Source organism: Giraffa tippelskirchi, chromosome 2, assembly GCF_054371585.1.
Source record: "Giraffa tippelskirchi isolate mGirTip1 chromosome 2, T2T-mGirTip1v1.2.pri, whole genome shotgun sequence".
NCBI lineage: Eukaryota > Metazoa > Chordata > Mammalia > Artiodactyla > Giraffidae > Giraffa > Giraffa tippelskirchi.
Window position 1 is genome coordinate 171,910,351 of NC_137276.1, and position 20,251 is coordinate 171,930,601.

At 38.6% G+C, this 20,251-nt stretch overlaps 2 long non-coding RNA genes across 3 annotated transcripts in view; one reads left to right on the forward strand and one right to left on the reverse strand.

Moving 5' to 3' along the window:
- The window catches only part of LOC145538973 (uncharacterized), a 312,149-nt gene that overhangs the window by 126,673 nt on the left and 165,225 nt on the right, over positions 1-20,251 (forward strand). Inside the window, exon 1 of one of the 2 annotated variants that reach the window (XR_014077374.1) lies at positions 19,023-19,348. The exons of the other annotated variant lie outside the window; for it this stretch is intronic. This is a non-coding gene — a long non-coding RNA (uncharacterized LOC145538973). Of the gene's footprint in view, positions 1-19,022; positions 19,349-20,251 lie in introns of those variants that run through there. 2 annotated transcript variants of the gene reach the window in all.
- Positions 13,148-16,829, reverse strand: LOC145538972 (uncharacterized). The gene is made up of 4 exons (XR_014077373.1): positions 16,583-16,829; positions 15,230-15,413; positions 14,842-15,034; positions 13,148-14,549 (listed from the first exon to the last, which is right to left on the reverse strand). It is a non-coding gene; the product is annotated as an uncharacterized LOC145538972 (long non-coding RNA).

The window sequence follows — 20,251 nt, forward strand, 5'->3', positions numbered from 1 at the left end:
TATTAGGAATCTTTGTGGTTTTTTATGAATATACTGGCAATAAAATTAAGAAAAAAATTGCAATCCAGGTACATTCAGGTTGAAAGTGAAAGTTGCTCAGTCGTGTCCAACTCTTTGTGATCCCATGGACTATACAGTCCATGGAATTCACTATGACAGAATACTGGAATGGGTAACCTTTCCCTTCTCCAGGGTATCTTCCCAACCCAGGGATAGAACCTAGGTCTCCTGCATTGCAGGTGAATTTTTACCAGCTGAGCCACAAGGGAAGCCCTGGGGCAAGTTTGATGAAACAAATTGAGAAATGGTGGTCATTTCTCACCTCTCCCTGAAGGGGGAAAGTGGATCTCCACCCAGGGAACATGTTGCACTTGTGCATGAAGATGGAACTGCCTTCTGAGACCCACATATGTTCCAGGTCACTGGGATATTGCCTGACATGCTCATTTCCTTCTATGGCCTGCAGCAGGGTGGTCTGGAGGTGGGAGGTCGAATAGAAAATGCTGGGGTCTTAGGAGGAGCAGCTGCCTTTGGCTGGCTTTTAGTGCTGATAATAAAATAGCTTGGAAAGTATCACGTGAGACAGAACTATTCTATAGAAAATACTGCCCCTTGGGATACTGCCAAGCTTTATCTATCCCAAGTGTTTTTCTACTCAGTTAAATTTTTACTCGCCTCTCTCTTTCATTTTTGTTAAAGAAATAGAAGAACCAGTCTAGATAGAATAAAAATTGACCTGAATGCTCATTAGAACACATGCTTACTCAGTCTCTCTTAAGATTTATTTTATTTACACAGAAAGTGCAATAAAACTTTCCTTCTACGATAGCCTCAGGATATGAATAAACCTAGTGGCTGGACTCTGGAGAGTGTTCCTAGGCAAATGGATAGAGGGAGGCACATGAGTAGCCATTAGTAGCAGTGTTTCTCTATAGAGGTCATTTCCTAAAAGTCTTAAGCTTCATCTGCTTTGCTTCAGCTCAAGAACTTTTGTTTTCCCATCTTAGTAGAAAGTCTATTCAAAGGTTACTTTTTAAAAAGCATGTTCGTATTTCCCTTGGTGTTAGAAAATGTTGTCTCATGAAGTTTTCCCAGGTGAATCATATACTTCTTCTTTAGTATAACTAGACCAGTTCTAGAATTGCTTGTGTATTAAAACTAGTAAGTCAAGTCATGTCAAACATCTACATGGAACAGGGAAACATGTCTATCCCAAATCTAATGTGACTAGATCTTGACAAGATGAGTGTGTAAGATCTCACAAGCACCCAATAACCTAGAAGACTATAGGCTAGCCATATAATTAATCTGGAACATCCAGGAAGAGGTCTTATAATTCATCCTAAATTTTTTAACTACTAAGGCAACTTCCTTGTTATGTTTTCTATCTGAATCTGAAATTAAGGTTTATACAACAGCAATGACTACTCCTATTTTTATTGGGAGTTGTTCTTGTTTTGGTTTTTGTTGTTGCTGTTCTTATATCTGTTCAGTTCTGGCATTTCATGGTTTATGTTCATGCACAGCTCAACAGGAGTCTATGAAAGTAAACTTCTAGCTTAGCCAAAACTTTTCCTTGTTGAACATTACGCTTACTCCACTGATCTGTTGTAGAGTCCCCATGGAAATTCCTGGGATGATGTAAACTCGTCTTTCAACCTCCTTGGACCACTGGTGAGGGGGCTGCATGAAAAGTATACTTCAAGAACTAAATAAAAGAGTTCTTTTTTGTGTGTGTTTTTCATAGATTCACTTTTCAGAAATTAGAAATGAAAGTGAAATTAATAACTTGGAATTGCAATAAATTGCATGCTGAAGACATGAGAATGAGAAGTTCTCATTTTAGTTTTTCCCAAATTTTGTCAAGAATTGTAATGAAAAACGTCATTACAATCTGGACAGTGGCTTTTTGAGACTGTATTTTTCCCTTAGTAACCTTTTCTTTGTTGAAATTGTTACTTATCTAAAGAAGTGTTCTCTTAGGAACACAGCTATCTATCATGATTTATCTAATCGTGATTGTTAGTATTAAGCCTATATCTCAGCATGCTCCTCTTATATCTTGATCTTAACTCATAGATTGACATACTTACTTATAACTTGATGTGAGGGAGACCACAATGAGACACTGCCATAATTGAAATGGAACAGATACATACTGAAGGGAGTCAAATGATTTCTTCTCATTTTCCACTTATTGCCCCTCACAGTGTCATTTTCATTTATAAATCATATCCTATTGTGTATATTAGCTCCGACTGTGGTTACTTGTATATTTTTTCATTCCTCTTTAACTTTAAATAACTTATTTAATAAAATTTCCTTTTAAATTCTTGTGTTTAAATCTCTCCTATTCCAGGGGAGAAAGCAGTTTAGTAGCATAGGAAATTTAATGAGCATACTTTGTAGTTTAAGAATGTAAATGAAATTGTTACTAGAATTGACATCTCTGAGCCACAACTTGTGGCTTTGTTTTACTAAAGTAAACATCCAGAAGAGAAGGGGAACAGACAATTAGACATTCAGATATTTTGTCAACATGCTGTGAAGTGTCCAGATGTTTTAGAAACAGCTGATGTCTGACAATTTTGTTTATTCCCATGACTGTTTAGTGTTGTATAGCTGCCGAGATGTCCCCTTAATTTGAAGACCCTAATAATCTCTTAGAGCAGTGTACTTCATATTGCATACCAGAACCCATGTTTTATGTCATGGCTCACTGCAGTCATACCTACATCCACACCCCCTATAAATGTATAAGCGAAGGAACCACTTCACAGTGATTGCTAGCCTTACTACACATGATGCCTTTTTATATTTTCTACTCCATTCAATTATTTTGAAAAATGAGTAGCTCTGAAATTAATTCCATTGCCTGTGGAATTAATGGGTTGTAATAGCTTCTATTAGAGTGCACCTCCAAACTGGAGTGCCCCCCTTATCGGATCACAAGGGCATAGTTTCACTTCAGTTCAATCGCTCAGTCGTATCCAACTCTTTGTAACTCCATGGATTGCAGCACGCCAGGCTTCCCTGTCCATCACCAACTCCCGGAGCTTGCTCAAACTCATGTCCATCGAATCGGTGATGCCATCCAAACGTTTCATCCTGTGTCATCCCCTTTTCCACCTGCTTTCAATCTTTTCCCAGCATCAGTTTTTTCCAGTGAGTCAGTTCTTTGCATCAGGTGGCCAAAGTATTGGAGTTTCAGTTTCAGCACCAGTCCTTCCAATGAATATTCAGGACTGATTTCCTTTAGGATTGACTTGTTTGATCTCCTTGCAGTCCAAGGAACTCTCAAGAGTCTTCTCCAAAACCACAGTTCAAAAGCATCAATTCTTCGGCACTCAGCTTTTTTTTATGATCCAACTCTCACATCCATACATGACTACTGGAAAAACCATAGCTTTGACTAGATAGACATTAGGTGGCAAAGTAATATGTCTGCTTTTTAATATGCTATCTCGATTAGCCATAGCTTTTCTTCCAAGGAGCAAACATCCTTTAAATTCATGATTGCAGTCGTCATCTGCAGTGATTTTGGAGCCCAAGAACATAAAGTATGTCCCTGTTTCCATAGTTTCCCCATCTGTTTGCCATGAAATGATGGGACCGGATGCCATGATCTTAGTTTTCTGAATGTTGAATTTTAAGCCAACTTTTTCACTCACCTCTTTCACTTTCATCAAGAGGCTCTTTAGTTCTTCGCTTTCTGCCAAAAGGGTGGTGTCATCTGCATATCTGAGGTTATTGATATTTCTCCCGGCAATCTTGATTCCAGCTTGTGGTTCATCCAATCCAACATTTCACGTGATGTACTCTGCATATAAGTTAAATAAGCAAGGTGACAATATACAGGTGTGGGTATAAGGTAATGGTATATATCGTTGCAATAACAGTCAGAAAACTAGTGCAGTTCAAGCTTTAGTCTTTACAAGTACACTCCATGTGTTCACAGTGGACTTCTTGAGTAAGATAAGTATCTTTTTAACGCCTGTAGGGGTCCCACCAAGGAAAGAAAGGAAGATTGTAATTAGGAAACAGGGTCTCCCATGTTGGATTGCTTTCCAACAGTTTTAATTGCCAGTCTTAGTGAAGATTCCCTGGAGAAAAAAATTATCTGTCAGTAGCAGCAGGCAAGATGCCAGTTCACTCAGAAGCTGTCAGCACCACATAGCCAACATTTCCCAGTGCCATCCTTTATTTAATTAAGGTGGAGGAGCCTCGGTATACCATGTTTGACTCTGCAGGTGGGGAATGGCTTGCCATGCCATTGTCAGAAGGCTCTTTAATCTTGTCTTTTTACACACTTACACACTTACACACTTAGCACTTACAGATCACCTGTTTGCACTTACCACATCACCTGATTCATGTCTTGGAGGCCTAAAGGTGAAAATTTCACAAGATATCTTGTTTACTTAGCCTCCTGTCCAAAAGTATTTAGACTTCTCATTCAGCTCTTGACCATTCCTTTCAACGTATTATTTCTCTAGACCTAAAGCAAAGAGATTTAGAAACACTGAAATCTTTAATCAGTTATTCTTATCCATCCCAGGGAAACAACCATCTTTCCTACCTTTAATGGTATCTGTGGAAGAAGAATAAATCTTAGGTTTTCATCATATACACTGATTTTTTTTTTCAGGGAAATATTACAATGCTCTTAAATCATTTGTTCTTAAATTTGGATGTATTTTCTCATGGTCTCTCTTTACGATAATGGAAAACAACTGCTCATCACCATTCTTATAAAAAACAATTTAAAACTCCACATATTTTTATATTTAATTGGAGGATGAATAATCCAAATCTCACATTTTTCCTCAAATATTTTCAGTCAATATTATCCTCATATCTCTGTTTTCCTAAATTATATTTTGTCTTTTATTGTGTAGGGCAAATCTGGCCAGTATGCTAGTCTGGCTATGGCAGGACTGTGAGTGTCAGGTTTCTTAAACCTTAGCCCTCCAGTCATGCATCACAGCTTTTTCTACATCAAATATTTATATTCAGTAGATGTCAGATATATAATTCTTTAATGAATATGTTTGACTGCATTGCTATTTGGCTAATAATTTTGACTTCTGCATTTGCATGTTTTGTCTTTCCATTATTTCTTTAGTTTATTTTCATTTATAAACGGTGTTGTTGCTGTTCAGTCGCTAAGTCATGTCTGACTTTTTGTGACCCCATGGACTGCAGCACACCATGCTTACCTGTCCTTCACTATCTCCCAGAGTCTGCTCAAACTCATGTCCATTGAGTCTGTGATGCCATCCAATCATCTTATCCTCTGTAATCCCCTTCTCCTCCTGCTCTCAATCTTTCCCAGCATCAGGGTCTTTTCCAATGAGTGTGCCCTTCACATCAGGTAGCCAAAATTTTGAAACTTCAGCTTCAGCATCAATTCTTCCAATGAATATTCAGGGTTGATTTTGTTTAGGATTGACTGGTTTAATCTTGCTCTCCAAGGTACTCTCAAAAGTCTTCTCCAGCACCACAATTCAAAAACATCAATTAATTGTTCAGCACTCAGCCACCTTTATGGTCCAACTTTCACTTCCATACGTAACTGGAGAAAACCATAGGTTTAAATATATGGACCTTTGTCAGCAAAGTGATGCCTCTGCTTTTTAATATGCTGTCTAGGTTGTCATGGACTTCCCTGGTCGCTCAGTATTAAAGAATCCACTGACAGTGAAGGAGACATATGTTCGATTCCTGGGTCAGGAAGAGCCCTTGGAGAAGGAAATGACAGCCTACTCCAGTATTCTTGCCTGGAAAATCCCATAGACAGAGGAGCCTGGTGAGCTACAGTCCATGGAGTTGCAAAAGAGTCAAACATGACTGTAGCTTTCCTTCCAAGAGCAAGTGTCTTTTAATTTCATGGCTGCAGTCACTGTCTGCAGTGATTCTGGAGCCCAGGAAGATAAAATCTGTCACTGTTTCCACTTTTTCCCTTCTATTTGCCATGAAATGATAGAACAGATCCCATAATGTCAGTTTTTTGAATGTTGAGTTTTAAGCTAGTTTTTTCACTCTTCTTTCCCCCCTCATCAAGAGGCTCTTTAGTTCCTCTTTGCTTTGTCATTAGAATGATATCTACAGAATATTTGAGATGGTTGAATGGAATGCAAAAGTAGGAAGTCAATAGATACCTATGGTAACAGACAAGTTTGGCCTTGGAGTACAAAATGAAGCAGGATGAAGGCTAACAGAGTTTTGTCAAGAGGACACACTGGTCATTAGCAAACACCCGCTTCCAACAACACATGAAAGGACTCTACAAATGGCTATCACCAGATGGTCAATACTAAAATCAGGTTGACTACCTTCTTTGCAGCTCAATATGGAAAATCTCTATAGAGTCAATAAAAAACAAGACCTGGAGTTGATTGTGGCTCAGCTCATGAGCTCCTTATTGCAAAATTCAGGCTTAAATTAAAGAAAATAGGGAAAACCACTAGGCCATTCATGTATGACCTAAACGGTGTTACTCATTTTTATTCCTAGAATCTGCTATTTATACTTGGCTACTTCTCCAATTTCTAAAAGTAACTTTGAGTTCCAATCTATGTTTGTTTGTTTGCTTTTTTAATTTCTACTAAGTTTCATGTAATCTAAAGAATTAATAATCAACTTTATAATCTCTTTACCTGGAGAACCAGTGAAATCGTCTTATTTCCACTTAGATGACTGACTCATCCTGAACACTAATTGTGAAGGGTAGCCAAGACAATAGTATCAACTGATGAATCCTTGGTATATTCCTAAGGTCAGCTGTGTCTATATAATACAGAAAACTGATGGTTCTCTGATCCTGATATTAATATTTCTCAGAGTATGGAATTCCCATGGCAGCTGCACATCTACCAAACTTCATTGAAATATGTTATGAATTACAAAAAAAGGGCCATATGGAAAATGCATAGACTGCCAGTTTGTTTTCAGATGGTCTACTGTAGTCAAAATTGAATTTAAGTTGTTTCTTGTTCCTTTTATAGAGTATCACATTTGGTCAGATTTAATTTATTTAAATGTTATAGTGAAATGATCTCACACACTCCAGGTATTAACTGTACATAGTAACGGAACTCTTGAATAGAAATGCTGGTTGGCAGGAATAATTGATTATGTTCCATGATTTTGTTGGAGTCCAGGTGATGGAGGCACCTGCTAATAAAAGAAATAAATATTCTCTAGGTTTGAGAATGTTATTTCAGACTTACACCTGCTTTCAAGATTAAATGTATAAGATGCAAATGAAAAGATGACTAGGAAATCAAATATAGTGTTCAGCTGTAGAGGACTAATAGAAATCATTAATGTGCCCGTGCTTGGGTTCACAGTGAGGAGAGAGGTATTGGGAGAAAACATTGCTTTCTAAATCCGAAATATTGGAGGAATAGTGACCTAGGTAATGATACAGCATCAATAATTTCCACATGTATGATGGAGAATTTCAGTAATTACATGTCGACCATTTCTCCATGTTTCTCAATGATAGTTTTGGCTACTTATAGCTTCATTGATGTATATTATGTTTCAACATACAGCCTGCACATAGGTTTTTTTTTCCTTCTCTAAGAGTGAGCTCTTTTCAAATAGCAGGAATGCATAGATTCACTGACAAGAGTGAGATAATGTAGTGAAGTGAAAGTCGCTCAGTCGTGTCTGACTCTTTGTGACCCCATGGACTATACAGTCCATGGAATTTTCCAGACTAGAATACTGGAGTGGGTAGCCTTTCCCTTCTCCAGGGGATCTTCCCAACCCAGGGATCGAACCCAGGTCTCCTGCATTGCAGGCAGATTCTTTACTAGCTTAGCCACAAGGGAAGCCTGAGATAATGTAGGGATTCATCTAAATGAAAACAGATGAAGCCATATTTAGAGTTTTGTTCATTCTGTTCATCCAGTTTGTCCTATCACTCACTAGATATATGTTGACTTCATACTCTTCATAGCTGGGAATGGAGAAGAATAAAAAAGTAGTGTAAATTACAGAGCCTGCTTTCCAGAAGTTCACAGATTATATAAGAATACAAGTGATAATCTTTTGAAACAGTGCATAATGATAAGAGGTGGTATGTACTTAAAGCCAAAGTTAGAATTAAAGAGAGTCATATGGACTCTTGTGGGCTGGAAGAGATTAGATTATAAAGAAATATTCAGCATTACCCACCTCAAAATGTCAGCTTACCCTAAACCAGATTTTGGGACAGTTCTCACTCCAGGGAGGAGAAATTTATGAAGCTTCAGTTTATTCACCTAGGTGATTCAGAATCACATTACTCTGGCTGCCAGTTCAGCTTTATCCTGTGCCCCGGTTCTAGGGCTTGGGCCCCTATGTTGTACGTGGCACAAAGCCATGGTCCTATATCCTACTGCCAACTATTTAATCTTACATTCCTATGCTTTTTTGCCTTTAATATTCAAATGAAGAATGTATAATAGAATCGCCAAGCCAAAAAATGAACTGTAGTATATATTACATCAGCATGTTTTTGCATGCCCTTCCTACAACACTTGGGATGTTATAGATCTACGAGAATAACTCAGTGTGTATTAGCAGATGGGTATGTTGCCGAGTCCAGGGCCTTTGTTTGTGGTTATTGTTGACTTCTGAAATGTTCAATCATAGATATAATGCAGTCAATTAAGGCAAAATCATATCAATGGACTGGTAGAATAATGAGGGTTATTAGACTAGAGGGTATGATGAGGATGAAATGTGCATTCCGTGGGAAGGGAAAAGAAGGAAGGATGGAACTGGACCTGGTAGGGAAAGACTATGATGTATTTTTCATTCTGTCTTCAGTTCTTAGCAAAGTATCTGGAACATAAATGATATGAAAGAAAATCTACTGTGTGACTGAGGGAGAGAGAATATCAGATTTGAGAGTCTGATTTCAAATGATGATAAAAGAGAAGCAATGATACCACTGGTAGATTCCAGAGTTGAAGAAATATGATGCTAGAGCATTTCTTGGACTTTGAGGAACTGTCAGCCAGTGTATTGTCTGGAGGCAAATGATTACCAACAAGAGGAGAAAGGGAACCTCAAAGATGGTGGAAATAGAAAGTGGATTTGAAGCCCAACTGGAGAGCACAGAATAAGGAGATCCCTCATCTCAGCCCTTGAGTTAGGGGGTAGAGGTGGTGAGTCCAGGAGAAGAACAAACGGCAATTGTAGAAAAGATGGTCACATGGTAATTTTGGTTAAGCCATACATATCAAGAATAAGAAATGGTCTTAATCAAAAGCGTAAAAGACTTTATTCAACACAGAACAGAGATTCTCAACTGGCACATGTGAACAGCTTTGGAAGAGGAAGAGGTGAGCATAATGAGCTGATGTACAGGGATAAAATGTGAAGATAATCATAGAAATTAAGGTAAATAGTGCAAGAGGGACTGAAAACATGAATTTTAAAGTCTTAAACATATTTATTTTTCTACAGTTTTGGGATATCCAAGTGGAAATATCCTGTGAGCAAATGAACATGTTTGACTGAAGCTATTTATGTCTTTTGTTTTAAATGGTTTCATTTCAGCATTTAATATTTGGCAAAAGGGAAAACCACTAGGCCATTCAGGTATGACATAAATCAAATCCCTTATGATTGTACACTGGAGGTGATGAATAGGTTCAAGGTATTAGGTCTGGTAGGCAGAGTGCCTGAAGAACTATGGACAGAGGTTGGTAACATTGTACAAGGAGGCAGTGACCAAAGCCATCAGGAAGAAAAAGAAATACAAGAAGGCACAGTGGTTGTCTGAAGAGGCTTTACAAAGCTGAGGAAAAAAGAGAAGCGAAAAGCAAGGGAGAAAGGTAAAAATATATCCAACTGAATATAGAATTCCAGAGAAGAGCAAGGAAAGGTAAGAGGTAAGAAAGCCTTCTTCAATGAACAATGCAAAGAAATAGAGGAAAACCACAGAATGGAAGAGACTAGAGATCTCTTCAAGAAAATTAAAGATACCAAGGGAACATTTCATGCAAGGATGGGAATGATAAAGGAAAGAAAAGGTAAGGGCCTAACAGAAACAGAAGAGATTAAGAAGAGGTGGCAATACACAGAACTATAGAAGAACAAGTCTTAATGACCCGGATAACCACGATGGTGTTAAAGCCATCTAGACAGCTAGAGCCAGACATGCTGGAATGTGAAGTCAGGTGGTCCTTAGGAAGCATTGCTATGAACAAAGCTACTTGAGGTGATGAAATTTCAGCTGAGCTATTTAAAATCCTAAAACATGATGCTGTGAAAGTGCTGTACTCAATATACCATGGATAACTCAGCAGTGGCCACAGGACTGGAAAAGGTCAGTTTTCATTCCAATCTCAAAGAAAGGAAATGCCAAAGAACATTCAAACTACCTTACAGTTGAGCTCATTTCACGTTCTAGTAAGGTTATGTTCAAAATACTTAAAGCTAGGCTTCATCAGTATGTGAACTGAGAAGTTCCAGATGTATAAGCTGGATTTAGGAAGGGCAGAGGAACCAGAAATCAAATTGCTGACATTTGTTGGATCATGGAGAAAGCAAGAGAATTCCAGAAAAACATGTTCTTCATTGAATATGCTAAAGCCTTTGACTGTGTGGATCACAACAAACTGTGGAGAATTCTTAAGAGATGAGAGTACCAGACTACCTCACCTGTCTTCTGAGAAATCTGTATGTGGGTCAAGAAGTAACAGAACCAGACGTGGAACAATGGACTGGTTCAAAATTGGGCAAGGAGTACATCAAGGCTGTATATTGTCACCCTGCTTATTTAATGTCTGTGCAGTGTACATCGTGTGAAATATTGGGCTGGATGAATCACAAGCTGGGAGAAATATCAACAATCTCAGATATGCAGATGATACCACTCTAATGGCAGAAAGGGAATAGGAACTAAAGAGCCTCTTGAGGTGAGGAGAGTAATAGAGCTGGCTTGAAACTCAGCTTTCAAAAAACTAAGGTCATGGCATCCAGTCCCATCACTTCATGGCAAAATGTGGAAAATTTTCATGGGGAAAATGTGGAAACAGTGACAGACTTAATTTTCCTGGGCTCCAAAATCACTGTGGACAGTAACTGTAGCCACAAAATTAAAAGACACTTGCTCCTTGGAAGAAAAGTTATGACAAACCTAGACAGCTTATTGAAAAACAGAGACATCACTTTGCCCACTAATGTCCATGTAGTCGAAGTTATGGGTTTTCCAGTAGTCATGTATGGATGTGAGAGTTGGACTGTAATGAAGGCTGAGCACCAAAGATTTGATGCTTTAAAATTGTGGTTTTGGAGAAGACTCTTGAGAATCCCTAGGACAAAAAGAAGATCAAATCAGTCTATCCTAAAGGAAATCAACCCTGAATATTCTTTACAAGGTTTGATGCTGAAGCTCCAATTACTTGGCCACCTGATGCAAAGAGTTGACTCACTGGAAAACACCCTGATTCTGGGAAAAATTGAGGGCAAAAGGAGAAGGAGGTAGCAGAGGATGAGGTACTTAGCATCACTGACCCATTGGGCATGCTGCTGCTGCTGCTGCTAAGTCACTTCAGTCATGTCCGACTCTGTGCGACCCCATAGACAGCAGCCCACCAGGCTCCCCCGTCCCTGGGATTCTCTAGGCAAGAACACTGGAGTGGGTTGCCATTTCCTTCTCCAATGCATGAAAGTGAAAAGTGAAAGTGAAGTCGCTCAGTTGTGTCTGACTCTTTGCGACCCCATGGACTGTAGCCCACCAGGCTCCTCTGTCCATGGGATTTTCCAGGCAAGAGTACGGGAGTGGGTTGCCATTTCCTTCTCCACATTGGGCGTGAATTTGAGCCAACTCCAGATGATAGTGGAGGACAGAGGACCCCTGAAAGCTGCAGTCCACAGGGTTTCAAAGAGTTGGACACAACTTAGTGGCTGAATTACAACAACAACAAAAGGCAATGGGCACTATTACAAAGCATGGATAATCAATGCTGGCAAACAATTTAAGATCATAAAGTTAGCATGTAGTGAGCCCTTAACTATCTTTCAGGCACGTTTGGAGAGCTTTCAAGACTCAATTCATATAATCTCCATAAAGGCCCTGTAGGGTACCAGTATTGTTCCAAAGACATGAGGTATTACCCCCAAAAAAGGTAAATAAATTATCAATAGAAAACATAAAATTATAAACATAAAAAGGTAAATGAATAAACAGGAATTCAACATTTGAGCTGGGATGGGATTCCAACTAAATTCTTCAAGCAGTACCCTCATTTACTTCCCACTATCAACATGGTTTTTAACATTAAGTCTCTCTGGCAACCATCAACCTTTATCCATTATTGTGCTACCTTCCTCTTGGCAGAGACTTCTCATTTTTCTGCATTTAGCAAAAACAGATAGAATGGGTTAAACAACTGAGGGACTAAGCACTGACAGAATATTATGAGCCAACGTGCAAGCATTACAAAGAGATGAAGGATGACACATCATAATTCAATGGGACAATAAAATGTGATGGATTTCCTAACCATGCAATCTTTCACTGGCAACCTTGTCTTATTCTTTCTGATACAGCGTGGTTATTCTGCCCTGCAAGATACTGAATGACCCCAGTGTTAGAAGTTACTGTAATACACTGTTGATTACTCACAGGTGATATGAGCTAGTTTACAGATAATCCCTAAACTTTTCCTAAAATTGCCTGAGTTGATTGTCAATGCTATCCCAGATTCACTGAATATCTACAAAATACCCTTGAATATAGACCCAGGACATGAGAGGTATATCCTGTGAGGATGGGAGATGTGCGCTATATAAATAGTAAGATTTTGAGAGCTATTGGGAACAGTGATTAGATAGATCATTTCTTCTAGTGCCATGCCTAACAGACTCTCCATAAGTGTTTATTGAATTGAATTAAATTTAATTAACATAGAGCCAATAAAATAGTTTATGTGATGTGTTTAAAATTACAGACTATTTCTAGCATAAATTTAAAATGCTGATTTAGATCTATACTTATTGACCTGGAATGATGTTCATAATGTAATGAGCTGTTGGGTAAAAGAAGAAAGGTTCCAATATATAATGTAGGCTAAGTTAGTAGAACTTTACATATGGATAGCTCTTTTTAAATGACAAGTCTTGAGGCCATATAGTGTAATTGTTGAGTATGTGGTCTTTTTTAAAACAATATTTATTATACATGATTTACAGTGATGTATTAGTTTCAGTTGTATAGCAAAATGAATCAGTTATACATATATTCAACTTTTTTAGATTTGTTTCCATATAGGTCATTACAGAGTATTAATTAGCATTCTCTGTGCTATACAGTACACTCTTATTACTAGGAAACAAACTTATGGTTACTGGTAGGGGGAAAGGGGCATAAATTGGGAGATTATGATTGAGTGTGTGGTCTTTGGAGTCAGACTGCCAAAATTGTAATTCTGGATTTCCCTCGTATCAGTTGTGCAAATTTGAGTACATTACATAGTTTTCCTGTGCTTCAGTTTTCTGATTTATAAAATGAGGAAACCATGAATGTTAAAAGAGAGGTCATAGGTATAAATTTTTAAATATAATACCTGGTTTATAATAAGTATGCAAATAATGTCATTATTACCCATATTATGACAGAAATATGGAATAAGCTTTACCAAAATGTTAACAAGTTTTTTGTCCTTTTTTATATTATTAAGTAGGAATGGTTTTTAAGTTATTTTATGCTTTTAATTTTAAGGAGTAAAATAACATAGACTCTGTATTGGAAAAGAACTCATATGGTATCTATTTCAATTTTTCAATACGTATCTTAGTTAATACATAACTAGACTATATGATCTCTGAAGGCAGACTCTCTCTTCCAGTCTTTTTGAGCCCCCCAAAGAGTGGGGCACTACATAAATACTACTTTCAAGTGGTGTGTGTGTTAGTCGCTCAGCTGTGTCTGACTCTTTGTGACCCCGTGTATTGTAGTCCACCAGGCTCCTTTGTCCATGGGATTTTCCAGGTAAGAATACTGGAATGGGTTGCCATTTTCTTCTCCAGGGGATCTTCCTGACTCAGGAATCGAACCTGGGTCTCCCATATTCTAGGCAGATAGTTTGCCGCCTGAGCCACCAGGGAAGCCCTTAATGTGGTATGCTTAGAGAAATCAAGAGTGTCATTTCTCTCCCTGAGTACAGCCGCTCCACTATGGGATACATATACTTGAATTCTTAATATACTTCTTATTCTCCCTTTGCCCCTGAGAGATCAGCTTCAGTAACATGGCCTCCTGGGGGCCAAAGGAGAAACATCATTCTTTGTTATCCTCCTGGATCTTTTTCATAAGAGCTTATACACAGAAGAATTTAACTTTCCCAGCATCATTAGCCCTAACAGCCGCCTCAAACAGCATCCTGAGTCCTTACAAGCAAGTTAGGAAGATTACACCACCAAGAGTACAGCATGTAGGGTGTCCACGAGGGGATATCTGATGAAGTTCTTACTTGGAAAGCTCTCATCAGTTGCCTGTACACACCTATTTCATGCAGTAGTTCCCAGAATCATCCAGGGACCTGAGGGGTGAGAGGAAAGGAAAAGAAAATAAATCTGTACTTGAGAATGTATTCTAGGTTATTTTTTACACCTGGAGTTTTAATCTGGGATTAATAGTCTGTTGAACCATAACTACCCATTTTTGCCTGGATTCCAATTACCTGTGGCCTTGGGCATACCAATGCTCTTTTAGGTGTGAACTTTTAATCAAAAAGGTACTCTGTCCTTTGGTAAAACTGTCTGGTGGAAGCATTGAAAAGGGGGCACTAAAATATATGTGGAAAGAATAGCATTAAATTAGAGGCTGCGTACCATACAACTGTCAAAGGAGCCACATACAGGACTTAGAATGTTGTTGTCGTTCAGTCTCCCAATCCTTGTGACCCCATGAACTGCAGCACGCCAGGCCTCTCTGTCGCTCACCATCTCCTAAAGTTTTCCCAAGTTCATGTCCGTTGCATCGGTGATGCCATCCAACCATCTCATCCTCTGACACCCTCTTCTCCTTAGAATATACATACAATGTAAAAGATGTTACACACCGCTTCTGTCCAGGCAGGCATTAAAGAAATTGGGTTTGCTTTTGCTTCCTCATAGGTTTTATCCACTTGGCCCTTGTGAAGTAAACACTGATGTTAATCAGCACACATTATACAAAGCCACCCATATAGAGTAAGAGATTAAGGGCAAACCGTCTCACCTCAGGCAGCTACTTTGTTCATGAAGACTATACACGCGTTAACCTTTCCTGACCCTTCCTCCCTTTTGGTGACTCCCAGATTTCTTGGCTCTTCTTGTCTACTTGGACATAAGGCAAGCCTAAGCTCCTTCCTTGCATTGACCTCTCTCGGCTTGCCTATTAAAAAAGGCACTGTTGTACTGCTCTGCTGGGAAAGTAAGTTAAAAAAAAAAGAAAAAAAGCAGTGTTGAGGAATGTATCAAAAGCCCAAGATGATGGTATTAAAATACATTGCCGACATTCTGGAAATCTCTTCCTGTCAGAGAGATGAGAGATGTTTTTTGGACTCTGGGACGTATTCCTTTGCAATGTTTGAGATTCTCAAAGAAGACATACACTTTATTGTGGCTTTGTTGGCATAGCCAACACAACATCATGACCCAATTATAAACGCATATCTGCCTGTAGCATTAATCCTTATGTAATTGAGTTGACCTAAAGGTTTGTTCAAATTTTTCCATAAGATGTTATGGAAAAACCCAAACAAACATTTAGGCCAACTCAATATAATCAAAGGCTTCCATTAGCGATCGATAAGTGCTGAAATCCACCCAGCTGCTTGCTGGATTCATACCTCAGTTTCCTCATCTATAAAATGAGGATAATAATTGTTCTTGCCTCTTGCTGCTGCTGCTAAGTTGCTTCAGTTGTGTCCGACTCTGTGCGACCCCATAGACGGCAGCCCACCAGGCTCCGCCGTCCCTGGGATTCTCCAGGCAAGAATACTGGAGTGGATTGCCATTTCCTTCTCTAGTGCATGAAAGGGAAAAGTGAAAGTGAAGTCGCTCAGTCGTGTCCGACTCTTAGCGACCCCATGGACTGTAGCCTACCAGGCTCCTCCATCCATGGGATTTTCCAGGCAAGAGTACTGGAGTGGGGTACCATTACCTTCTCCGGTTCTTGCCTCTTAGTGAGAAGTAAATGAGTGAATCCTCCAGCAGGTTCATCTACTTCTGTTATTTTCCATCCAGCTTTTTGTGTTCCTCAGTCATTTCCTTCCCTCCCACCCCTAATAAACATATTTTCTAGCTTTCATTTTTTATAAAGCCTTAGGTTTCACCCCTATCAGCCCTTTACCAGTTGTTCAGAACTTAGTTGACCCATTTTCCTTATTTCATATTATTCACTAATTATAAAAATATCTAAATCAAGGAAAAATATTTTCATTTAAGGGATAAATAGATCTCTTGTTCTCATCAGCAGGTTTAGCATTCTTTGAACACTTTCTTTCTCTTTAGAAAAATATGTGCAGAGTGCCATCTCCAGTTCCTTTATAAAAAACATGCATTTTAATGACAATTGTAAAAATTTTACCTTTAATATGAGTAACTATAACAAGTATTAACATGAAAATGTGTTTTCACAAATGATCCTATAAGTGTTTCCTCTGTTGTTGATTAATTTGAAATCGTGAGTCTTCCCTGGTGTCTCAGATGGTAAATAGTCTGCCTTCAATGCAGGAGACCCAGGTTTGATCCCTGGGTTGTGACAATCCCCTGGAGAAGGGAATGGCAACCCACTCCAGTATTCTTCCTGGAGAATTCCATGGACAGAGTAGCCTAGTGGGCTACATTCTATGAGGTCACAGAAAGTCGGACAGGATTGAACGAATATTACTTCATTATTAAAATTTTATCATGGACAGTTTTAGTAGTAAGTTTGCATGAGACCTCTATTGATAGAGATATCCTTAAAACATGACTGAACTCCTAGGGGTCAATGATTTAATATTGTCCTAGCTGGCATTAATGTGTTTCTTGGTAAAACATGAATGATCAAACATGAATATGTGGAACAATATTAAAGTGTAATTGTCTGCAAAGACTCAAGGCTACCCAGTTATTTCCATACTTACTGTTTTCTCTTCTTAGCAATTCTCTACAGCATAAGAAAACTGAACTAAAATACTGTGCATATTTTATTCTTACCAGGCTACCTCCATGGTGTGAACCTAGGGGAATGAACATGTAGGGATATCTTTTGCAATCATAGTAAATTAGCTGAAAATAGGTATTTACTGTATTTATTCTTATGTAGATCTGAATGAAACATTTTTGTTGAATTAAGATGATGTCTGTACTTGGTAAATAGATGTTCCCTTATATTTTATTCTTTTATGTCTATTGGGTTGCTAAGTGTCTCTTTTGAAATGAAATGAACTGGTTAACATTCATTTATTTATTCAGGTGATAATTGAGTGCCCAATGTATCACAAGGCCTCTCCTATACCTTGAAGCTACAAAGATGAGAATGACATAGTCTACACTTTAATGCAGCGAAAGGCAGACACATAAGCTAACAAATGTTTAAAACATTTTTAAGTACACTGATGTATACAGAACACAGTAGTTTTAAGGAGTTGTCAATTACATATACAGCAGTATTGTTTAAAGGAGTGATTCTTCAACTTAGTTGTCAAAGTCATGATTGCCTGAACAACGAGAGGAAAGGAGAAGCAAGTCATTTTAGCAGGGGGGAGAAAAAACAACTTCTAAAAGCATGAAATAGTATGGAACTTGAAATTAGGTTTTGTAGGACATGGCAAGAGATAAGGTTGCAAGCAAATGGGCTTACACCATATGGAGTACCATTTAAGGGCCTGATTTTGGAGAGTATTATCTAGTGGTTGTATTTAAAGATGAAGAGTGAATTCGAGATGTTATAGAAATAATTGCTGTCTTGATGTAACCTAGGAGAAACTGTAGAAGATAGGACTGATCAGAGTTATGATAGAGGAGTGTATTCAAGAGATTTATAGCAGAAATTACAGAAAACCTGGAACTCAGCTGGAGATGAGGAATAATGGGTGGGGAAGGGGATGAATTGATGGCATCAGAGGCTGTGTGGTTTGGATAATGTAATGGACACTGTTGTCAATAATTGACAAAAGGAATACATAAGGGGGGAATGATGAGTTCTCTTTGTTGGATGACAAATTATCTTCAGTTTTAGCATCTTAAAATAACAAGCTTATATTGTCTCACCTTTTCTTTGAGTCAGGAAATTGGAAGCAGCTTAGATGAGTGGTTATAACTCAGGATCTTTCATGATTGCTTCAAGATGTTGGATAGAGTTGCAGTCATCTGAAGGCTTGATTGAAGCTAGAGCATCTGTTTCTAAGATGATTGACCCTTGTGGCTTTTGGCAGGTAGCTGGTGTGAGACAGGCTTCTCCACAGGGCTCCTTAAGTGTCCTCACAACATGGTAGTTGGTTCTTCTCAGAGCAAATGATCCAAGGGACATTAGGGAAAAAGACATGTCTTTCATGATTCAGCCTATAAGCCACATGTGCCATTTCGGCACAATCCTAGTGGTTACACAGGTCAGCACAATTTGATATGGGATAGAATGTCAAGACAGTGTGAATAGTAGGAGAACTACACAGGCATGGATCATAGGACTGTCTTGGAGGCTGGCTACCAGAAGCCATATTGAGTTTAAGTGTCAGGAAGTAGTAAGCTCTGTAAGTAGTAAGAAATCAGGTATATGGGTCAGAAATACAGGAGAGAGTTCAGTCTAGTAAAAATAATGTTTAGAGGGATGACAAGGACAAAAACATAACATTCTGCAGTGTCTACATTCAAACGTTTGTCACAGGCAATCATTGTATTAAGTTTTAGAAGGAGGGGTCAGGGAGTGAGGAGCATAGCCAGAAAAGAATTGCCCTGAAATTAAAAGCGGTGAGTTTCACATGGTGGAAATAAAGATTAGATAGGAAGGATACATCACATTTGGTAATTATGACATCGTTCATGACCTTTACCAGTGAATTAGAGAACTAGAAAACTAATGAGGGAGTATGAAAAGAAAGTGAAGTGGAATCAGTAAGTAGCAATTATATTTTCAAAGTCTTGGCTAAGAAAGGAGGAGAAAAGGGAGCTATCACAGAAAGAGGAACTGCAAAGAGATCATGTATGTGATGAGAACAAGCTGAGGATTGTAGGGAGATGAAGACTGAACATTTAGGAAATAGAAAAGGTAACTGAAAGAGCAGGATCCCGGAAGAGAAAGATTTTCACAGCAAGAATCCAGGTAGAAGGCTTACTTCAAATTTGCATTAAAGTTTCCTTTTCTGAGGAGGTGAGTGTGTCTGCAGAAATATGAAACAGTTGTGAATGTTCATGATGGAGATAGCAATTTTCTCTGAAAAGTATGAGTTCTTATCAATGTGGGGTTTAGAGCAGAAATGGAGTAGAGGACCTAAGAAAATCAGTAGTTTGGGTTAATCTTGTGGAAAGGGAAAAGGGGTGACCACACTAGGATGACAAAGCCCTCACAGGTCTCCACTGAGTTTGGTCATAAATATATGGTGGCACCAATGGGTACCTTTGAACTTTAAAATATGGAGTTTACACAACCAGGTAAAAGAGAAGCCATGCTGTTTTGTGGTTAAAATAAACTGTGGAACTGGGTTGTCTTAATTTAAATTCAGTTTTGCTACTTAAAGCATTGCAAGTGTGTGCATGCTCCATCATGTCAGATTCTTTGTGGTCCTTATGGGCTGTAGCCCTGCCAGGTTCCTCTGTCCATGGAATTTTCTAGCCAAGAGTACTGTATTTGGTTGCCATTTCCTTCTCTGAAGATCTTCCCAACTCGGATCGAACCTGCGTCTCTTGATCTCCTTGCATTGGCAGGCAGATTCTTGACCACTGAGCCACCTGGGAAGCCCTAGAGCTTTATAATCTGGAAAATCTCATGGATGGAGGAGCCTGGTAGGCTGCAGTCCATGGGGTCACACAGAGTCGGACACGGCTGAAGCGACTTAGCAGCAGCAGAACTTTATAATCAAAGGCAAAGTTACCTCTGTGAGGCTGTGTTGTTCACCTTATAAAGTTTTATGTGAGGATTAAGTAAATTAATATTTGTAAAGCATTAAGAAAATCAAACAGTACCTGGTCAACACTTAATACAAAGTAATTATTTTTATGAATGCTATTGTATTTTGCCTCTCTTAAAAAATTTACTTCCAAATATTTGTTTCTC